The sequence below is a fragment of the Vicia villosa genome, unplaced genomic scaffold, assembly GCF_029867415.1.
Source record: "Vicia villosa cultivar HV-30 ecotype Madison, WI unplaced genomic scaffold, Vvil1.0 ctg.001794F_1_1, whole genome shotgun sequence".
NCBI classification, from domain to species: domain Eukaryota; kingdom Viridiplantae; phylum Streptophyta; class Magnoliopsida; order Fabales; family Fabaceae; genus Vicia; species Vicia villosa.
This window is the reverse complement of record NW_026705731.1, coordinates 229,412-239,631: the sequence shown is the minus strand read 5'-3', so window position 1 is coordinate 239,631 and position 10,220 is coordinate 229,412.

The window sequence follows — 10,220 nt, the reverse complement described above, 5'->3', positions numbered from 1 at the left end:
GATGAAAGGTTTGATTGCTCAAGTGAGGTTCTGAGAGAATTTTTTTCAATTCTGTGTATTTCGGCAGAGGTTTTGTAGGTCTAGTTGTTGGTGTCTGGTCTGAGTGTGTTTAATGTTCTGTTTGGGACATTTGAGTGTTACATTGAGTTGAGCGTTATGTTGCTGTATTTTCTGCAGGTTTATGAGATGTTTATGAGTGAGTTTGTGAGGATTGAAGGTTGGGTGAGACTTTGAGGCTATGATTATGGAAATTACTGAGGGAATGCAGAGTTGTGGTTTCTGAGGTTATTGTATTATGCGTTGGTGTTAAATGTGCAGAGGTGAGTATTGAGGGTGTTGGAGGTGAGGTTTTTGTCAAGGTGTTTGTGGCTGCCTCTAGGGTTTTTCCGGCCTCCCCCTCCTTTTCTTCAGGGTTTATCAGTATTTATACTAGAGAGTCTTCAAGGATTGGAGGGAAAAGAGGTTTGAACAAATACCTTAAACTGGATAACTCTGCATAATGCTTTTTTCTGATTCATCACTACTTTCTTTTTTCTCAACAATTTAATGAAAATTTTGTCCCTTTGTTGCAAGCCTTTTCTCTGATGTGGTATCTGATTTTTCTCTTTTTGATACAGCTTTTGTTCTTGGCCATTTCCAGCAATTTTGGCAGCAGACAGCCGGTTTTGGTGGTGTATTGGACAAGTCAATGCAAGCTTGGGGACAGCATTGTTTTTTTGCAGGTTTTGCTGGTTTTGGACATAAGGTTTTTGGGCATGGTTTGAGTAGCAACAATTTGGGCTTTGCAAGCAATAACTTAGGGCCCTTAGAGTTTGGGTTTATGGATTGATTTTCTGTAACAGCTTGTGCAATTCATTTGCAACATTTTCAATGCTTATTTCAAATGTTCATTTCAATTGATTAATGAAGCTTTAAAATGTATCATGTAACTCTTGTAATTTTCAAATGAAATTTGAATGAAGTATCTCTTTTTTCTTGTAAGATACAATGCCATTTGAAATTGAATGGAATGTAACCTTGGGATTTTGAATGAACTTGCCCTCATGTTTAGATTCATGGACTTTGTATTTAGATAACAAGTATTCTTTATAACTTAAAGAAATTATCTTATAAGTTAACTTATAATATTGTCAAAAGCGTACAATCTTTATTTCCCGAATCTTTGAATCAAACGTTCGCTGCTCTTATGTGAAACTGGTGCTTAATCTTGAATTCTCAAACTCAAGGAAACATAACTTCACCCTAAACCAATAATCGTGACCAAAAATGATTCTTAAATTGATAAATTGGATCAACATATTGATGAAATAGAAAACCCTAATTTCTTTCCACTAGAACCAACACTTGAATCACACTCAATTGATATACCCAGCTTAAATCACGTAGATAACCCAATCTTGATAGATAGGCGGGACATTTAACGTTTCTCGGTTGAAGACCTTAGTCAAGCTTAAGTGCAATGGTCAACGCCTCAATTCAATGATCCTCAGTTGTCTTGGTGTAACCCTAAATACTCTAATTTATAAATCTTGCACCCTGATGCTGAGAAGAGAAGAATAGCCTTGTAGCTTGAAAAGGATCCCTAAAAATCATATTCCAAAACCCTAAGCTCAAGAGAAGAACCAGATGAATCTGCTTTATTTGGGTGAAAAAGTCTCTGAACCACCGTGAAACCCCAAATTGCACAAATGTCGTTCATTTGAAATCATGCCTTAGTGAATGAATGAATGATATGCAAATGATCTAGTGGAACAAAATGTATGGGTCAAAAATTGGGGTATGACAGTTATGTTGTTATATTATTGATAATTGTTGTTGTTTTTGTTTTGCCTCTATTAATTGGAAAATTCAAGTTGTAGGCATATGGCTAATGTTGATGTTGTTGTTAGGTTGTTGTTGAAAATTTTCGTTGAGTTGTTGTTACCCCGCATTCATTGTTGTCGCAAACATAACATATTCAAGTTGGAGCTAGTGCTCAGTAAGTTGACCTGGATTGGAAAATATTAAGTTGGAGGCTTATGCCTTGTTTTAAAGTTGAAGGCTTATGCCTTGTTGACGCCTCTATTAATTGGCGGTTTTTAAGTTGGGAGTTCTGCTCCAATGGTACCACATGCATGTGCATTGTAGGAGTCGCATTCCGAGTTGCATTTTTTATTGTTGTGATGATAAATTAGTTGTTATATTTATGTTGATAATTTTGTGGGGACGAATGTTGTTTGAAAGTTGTTGAAGTGGTGATTTTATATAATCTAGTCTAATATATTGTTTATCATACACTAAATTATATGGTTTGATATCTCACCCCTTCTGTTTGAATGTTACTCCTATGTTGGTAACGTGCAGGTAATCCAGAGTGAAGGCTGCTTACCTTCATTAGTTCGAGGGTGTTGTCGCTCTGATACGTAGCACTCGGGGGGGGGTGAACGCATGTGTTTTATCGTTGTTAATATATATCTACTTGCTGAATTTTGAGTTGAATATAATAATAAGTATTTTGTTGTTTTGAAGATGTTTTCAGTTGGACAAGATAATACGTCATTTAAGTTGAAATTGTAATTCCGCTGCTTATTTAATGAAAGTCAATTTGTTTTCGAAGATCAAAAATATGTTGTTATTGGTTCATTCGAAATATGTGTTATGTATCTGTTTTAATTGCGATTAATTGTCGTTGTTTTAAAGTTGAAAGTGTAGCATCCTACTTGTATGTAGAAATTTTATAACTCTGATTTTTATAATTCTCGCTGGATAGAAATGGGGTGTTACAAACTTCGTTAATAGTGAACCAGGATAAAAATAGTTTTGTTCATCTATTTTGTATTCACTTGTTAATCTCTTGTTTTGAGTTGAGAAAATATTATATTTGGTGCAACTCAATTCAAACCCCTTTCTTGTGTTTCTCGCACCTTCGCATATAGGGGCTAGGGATCCAGCAGTTCCATCTCCTCTGAGGGATTGACCTCATGTTGACGGTGTCTGATGTTTTAGAAATCCTCTTCCAATATTCGGTTATGGCATCTTCATTCGTCCATGGTGGCTCACATCTCCGCCATGACCTCGACATCTCCTGTACCGCTGGAACCCTCAAGAGTAGGGGTGAAGCTCTTTTGTTTGCCATGTCTAGTAATGGCTATATGTTGCAGTTGAGGGTGCGACAAGGATGATGTTGGTTGTTAGAAAACAGTGTGGCCCAAAGTAGTTTTACTGGGTCCTGTGGTGAGCGCCACTGTATTGTCCAAAAAAGTACATGTGTGTGTGTGTGTTCCCCTGTAAGTGCATAGAGACTCAGAAGCCCTAGTAGGTATATTACACGGCAGCGGGTTGCCAGTTGTCATACCCCAATTTTGACCGCCCGATTCCAAACATATAAATAATTTTCAAACTTGAGTTTTGTAAATTGTTTTGGCTTATTCTAATATTTTGGGTCATATTTATTCGCAATTATGTTGCCTGTTTAAAAAATATAAAATAGTTTGGTTTTAATTATATGTATTTTTTTCAAAATAGAAAAAACTTGTTTACGTTTCACATACCTGTAAAAAGCTATTTATCTTGAATGAATAGCCTAGCACAGTTGGTAAGAAATTATAGCTTGCAAATGCCATGTCACATGTTCGAATCTCATCTCACTATTCTTACTTTTGGCATTTTTTTCTAACTTTGCTTCCATTTTATATAATTTAATTCAAAATCATAACATCTCAAAAAAAGGAATTAAAAATGTTTTTTTATCATTTTTTTTTATTATTTTCGAATTTATTAATTACGTATATTTTAAAATTGATTTTTTTGATTTTTATGCACTTTTATTCAAAAATTAGCCAACAATTATAAAATTAAAAAAAATTATTTCCATTTTCCTAAGGGTGCGTTTGATTTGCTAAAAAACAAGAGACTGGACAGTACAACTCTAGTTGTCCTGCGTTTGATTTAAAACTTATTTATGGGATAGAACAAAAATCAGGATTAGGGACTGGACAAAAACGCAAATTTTTGTCCCTCATTAAACCATGGGACAACTTTTTGTCCCTGGTACAAATAATTTAAAATACAAAACTATCCTTTTATTTTCTACTAAAAATAAATATTCTCTCTGATTACCCTCTATTAATATTTATAATATGAAAATACATATTCTTTTATTTTATATATATATATATATATATATATATATATATATATATATATATATATATATATATATATATATATATATATATATATATATATATATAGGGAGCGTATCCGGTGAGAACTGATATCTATCGTGAGAAACGATAACTATTCATATCAATCATCAGATTTAATTGACGTCTAAGATTTAAAAATTCCATATCAAAAACAACATAGTGAATTATTTTCTATTAAGATTAACATTTAAATATTCTATAAAAAGAAATTCTTACCATAAATATTTTATTTTTTTATTAAATCATTGTAAAAATATTTTTTATAAAAATACTTATTAAATTAGAATATTATAATAAGTTAGAATATTATGAGTACAAAATATAACTCAAACGTATTGAGTATTTTTATTTAAAATTAAAATTTTCTAATTTTTTAATAATATTCAATTCTAAAAGAAGATTTCAAAAATAAAAAAAATCAGAAAAATAGTATTAATTGTTTTGTTTTTTATTTTTTTTAATACCAGGAAGACGAGTAAATAGTTTATGCTTCAACTGTTAAAATTATGTCATTTAATTTTTTTAAATATAAACTCTTATATAATTAATTTAAAGAAAAACATATTTTAACATGTATTTAGAATTTTATATAACTATATTTTTTCACAATTTACTTTGGGTAAATAAATTGTTCAAGACATAATTTTAAATGCAAACATGACATACAATATTTTAATATTAATATAATAAAGATTTCTAAGTAAAAAATTTAATACTAATACATAGTTCATTCCTTAAATTATCAATAATTAAAAATAATAAAATAATTTGATTTTCTAAAAATAAATAAATGATTGCTTCTACCTAACAAAGGACCAAACTAACTCACATTGATATATAAAAACTATAACTTCACCAAATACCAATTATTTAAAAAAAATCAAATTATTTGATTTCTTTAAGTTATTGCTGATTCAAGGAACAAAATATTTAATTAGTGTTAAATTTTTTATTTATAATCTTAATTGTTTGTTATTAAGTCTTGTTTGATTTCAAAAGTAATTTTAGAGCAGTTTATTCAACAAAATAAATATATATAAATTTCAAAATACAATGAGAAAATAGTTTTATTAATTAAATTAATTTTCTTAGAGTTAAATTTTTAAAATAAAATCAAATGATATAATTTTTTTAATAAAAGTTTTCACTAGAGAGAGTAGTAAATAATTTATGCATCTAACTATTTTAAAATGAATATAATTTTGGCATTTTAAAAAAGTGTAAAAAAACAAAAATAAATTACTATTTTTCTGATTTTTTATTTTTTAATTCTTCTTTTAGTATTGAAAAATATTTAAAATTTAGAAGATTTTAATTTTAAATAAAAATACTGAATATGTTGAGTTATATTTCATAATTATAATATTCTAACTAAATATTAAGTAATTTTCTAAAAAATATTTTAATAATGATTTAATCAAAAAATAAAATTATTTATGGTAAGAATTTCTTTTTATAGAATATTTAAATTTTAAGCTTAATAGAAAATAATTCACTATGTTGTTCTTGATATGGAATTTTTAAATCTTAGACGTCAATTAAATCTGACGATTGATATGAATAGTTATCGTTTCTCACAATAGATATCAGTTCTCACCGGATACGCTCCCTATATATATATATATATATATATATATATATATATATATATATATATATATATATATATATATATATATATATATATATATATATATATATATATATATATATATATATATATATATATATATATATATATATATATATATATATATATATATATATATATATATATATATATATATATATATATATATATATATAGAGAGAGAGAGAGAGAGAGAGAGAGAGAGAGAGGAGGGATCAAATTACACCAATTAATTACACCAACTATTACACTCATTTACAACCTTTGATTTACTTAAAATCCAATGGCTATTAAAATAACACCTTAATATAATATTTCCTTTTCTTATAGGACCAGTTATATATATATATATATATATATATATATATATATATATATATATATATATATATATATATATATATATATATATATATATATATATATATAGAGAGAGAGAGAGAGAGAGAGAGAGAGAGAGAGAGGAGGGATCAAATTACACCCTAAGAGTTACACTCGTTCAATAATTACATTTCGAATTAATATTTTTTAAATTCAACCGTTGGATTGAAACATAATATCATATAGATCATACCTATAAAGTTTGAGCTTAATCTATAATGATTTGTTATACGATCAAGATATCCAAAGATTAACGTCAAAATGAGCTTTCATATAACGTTAATTTTGATGTAATTCAATGACATAGTAAATCATTATAGATTAAGCTCAAAATTTATAGGTATGATGTCATGGCTAGTCCCAAAAGTGTATCTTATTTGAGGTGTCATAAAAATATGAATAGTGCTGCAAAAAATCTTATTGAGAAGTTTAGTGAAGAAGGTTTGCCTACTGGAAAGGTTGCTTCAATGTTTAAGGAAAGTGATTTAGCGTTTTCTAATAGACTGTTGGAATCACATGAGAAATGTTCGAACGAATAATTTGGATATCGGAGATGCACAAGCAGTTTTTAATTATTGCAAGCACAAGCAAGCTCAAAATTCTAATTTTTTCTATGCAATACAGTGTGACGATGAAGCTAGAATGGTAAAAAAAATTGGGTTGATACCAGATCAAGGTTAGCTTATCAACATTTTGGAGACGTTGTTACCTTTGACACTACTTATAAAACCAACAAATATAGTATGCCATTTGCCCCATTTACTGGGGTAAACCATCATCTCCAATCAATTTTATTTGGCTGTGCATTATTACAAGATGAATCAGAAATATATTTTACATGGTTATTTGAAACTTGGCTTGAACCAATGAATGGAAAAAACCAATATCAATAATAACAGATCAAGACTTAGCTATTAGAGCTGCAGTGACTAAGGTATTTCCACAAACCCGTCATCGTTTATGTTTGTGGCACATAAGAAAGAAGTTTCCAGAAAAGCTTGCACATATATATCACAAAAGTTCAAAGTTTAAGCATGAGCTAAAGAGATGCATTAGAGAATCACCAATTGTAAATGATTTTGAAGTTGATTGGCAGCAAATAATGGATACCTACAATTTATAAGAAAATGAATGGCTTCGGCGGTTGTTTGAAATTCGAGAGTCATGGATACCCATTTATAACAGAAAAACTTTTTTTTCCGGTATGAATACTACACAAAGAAGTGAGAGCATCAATTCTTTTTTTGACTCTTTTGTTAATTCAACCACAACACTACAAGAATTTGTGGTAAAATTTGAAAAGGCATTTAATAATCGTTATGAAGCTGAAAAGAGATAGGACTTTGAGTCTAAACATAAATCACGCATTTTGAGTATCAAATCGAAAATAGAGGAGCATGCAGCATCGATTTATACAAGAAATATGTTTGGAAAATTTCAACATGGGCTTGCACTTGTTAGCCAATTTACAAAGCACAAGATTGAGAAAAATGGCTCACAATATAGGTATCAAATATCCAATTGTTTTAAAGATCGAGACAAATTCATCGTTGATATAAATTTAGACTCAAAGGATGCTACTTTTAGTTGTTAGCTTTTTGAATTTATGGGAATATTATGCAGACACATTTTGACAATTTTTCAAACTAAAAATATACTTCAAATTCCTAGTCAATATATATTGCATCGCTGGACAAAAGAAGCTAATAGATACATGGAGGTTAGTGTTATGGATTCTCATAATGATGAGGTGGATACTTTGAGAAGCGTACACTTGCATCAACAATTTAGCAAATTTTCAAATTTTCTAAACAATCAAAAGAAGCATATGAGTTTATTATGGTAGAGTTTGAGCGTATTTGTAATACTTTGGAAACAATGGGATTAAAATTCTCCAATGTAAATGATGCTCCTATAGATTTGCAACAACAAGATGTAGATGACACACTTGATAATGTTTCGAATTTTATCATCCAAGACCCCAATGTGTCACAAACAAAAGGTAGAAAGAGAAAAGATTCTGACAGTGCCTGTGTACAAGAAAGATATAAAAGTGGTCTAGAATTGTCGATGGATAAGATACTAGTTAAAAGAAGGGCATGCAAATATTGTGGAGAATATGGTCACTATCAATCAACTTGCAAAAATAAAACAACTTGACATGTTCATTTTGTAAGTATTTGTATATAATTTTGTTTGATAAAATATTATAGAATTATAATAGTACAAACATGATATTATAGTTATAATGCTTCATACTATTTTACAGGTCTTCATGCAATGACTAAATCACATAACTCGTGTATACTTATCATGAAAGATGGATAAAAGGAAGCTAGCACATGGAGATCGAAGATATTTATAGTTATTATTATAGACATTATTTTATTTTCTAGTTTCAAGGAATTTTAAAATGATATCTCATCAGTACAGTGCTATGACATTTTATTTGTTTTAAAATTTTAGAATGATTTCTTATATATACTTTATTTTCAATTAAATTATTTTATATTTATTATTTATATATATTTTAGTTTTTATGTAAATTTTATTCTTTAATTTTAATTAATAGAATGTAATTTAATTTAAATAAAATTGAAAAAAAACAATGAGATATTTTTTAAAAACCTAAAAGAATATCTTGATGAAAATATTTTGTACAATACATGTAAATGAAAATATATGTATATATATGAATCTCTTAATTTAAAAAAATTAATATCTTAATGAAAATCTTTTTGTTTTTTAAATTAAAAGATAAAACTCGCGTGTGAGCGTGTACCATATTTTAATGAGAATCTTAGGTACATTACATGTAAATATATTTGACATTAATTATTTCACATTACATGTAAATACATTATATATATATATATATATATATATATATATATATATATATATATATATATATATATATATATATATATATATATATATATATATATGTCATAATTGGTTTTAAAGTGTTATTTTAATAGCCATTGAATTTTAAATAAAATATTGTAAATGAATATAATAGTTTGTGTAATTTGATACCTCCTCATATATATATATATATATATATATATATATATATATATATATATATATATATATATATATATATATATAAATGTATTGTAGTAAATTTTATTTATCCTGTCCATTTGTACTTTTGCAAATCAAACGCATCAATAAGTTACAATCTTTTAAAAAAGGTATCAATAAGGATTAATTATTTCTTTATTGACCCCCCTATATATGGGGTGACCCCAGCGAAATTCCCAAGTTGCTCCTGCCTCGGAGATGTATCTCCGAAGTTTTTTTTTTTAAAGATTTTTCCAGACTTCGGAAATGCACTTCCGAAAACGCCAAATGGGGGTGTTTTCGGAGATGCACTTCCAAAAACACCTTTTTCACATTTTTGGGGGTTTTTGGAAGTGCACTTCCGAATTATGCAGAAATTGTGTTTTTTTTTTTATGTTTTACTTAACAGCCCCTTATTTTTAATTAAACGAAAACGCCGAATAAAATAAACGACATATCAACATAAAATACTAATATAATAAATACAAGCCGAATAATATATACAAGCCGAATAAAATAGTAATAGTGTGCGAAAATGTACGTGAATGTCAATAAATATAACCTGAATACAATAAAATCCAAGAAAAATAATCCGGAACCCCTACTGTGTATGCCTAACCCTAACTCCCTGGGACCTCCTCTGCCTCCTATATGCCGCTGCACCGCCAGCATCAACGACCATCCTCCCCACCACGGCGACTGCCTCTGGACCGCCCTAATCAATGATACATCGCTCCAACGCGTCCCGCCCAAGCATTTTATCTGTTGGCATATCGGCAGGAGATCAATGGCATTGTCATCCTCGGTCTGCTGGTTCTCTAGGATCTCCTCGTATGCTGGCCTAGGAGCGCCGGGAGCGTCGGCTGTCATCAGAGAATGTGACACCCGATAGAACCATGTGACGTACCCCTCTACACAATGCCACTCCTGGGTGGCCTGCATGCGACGATACT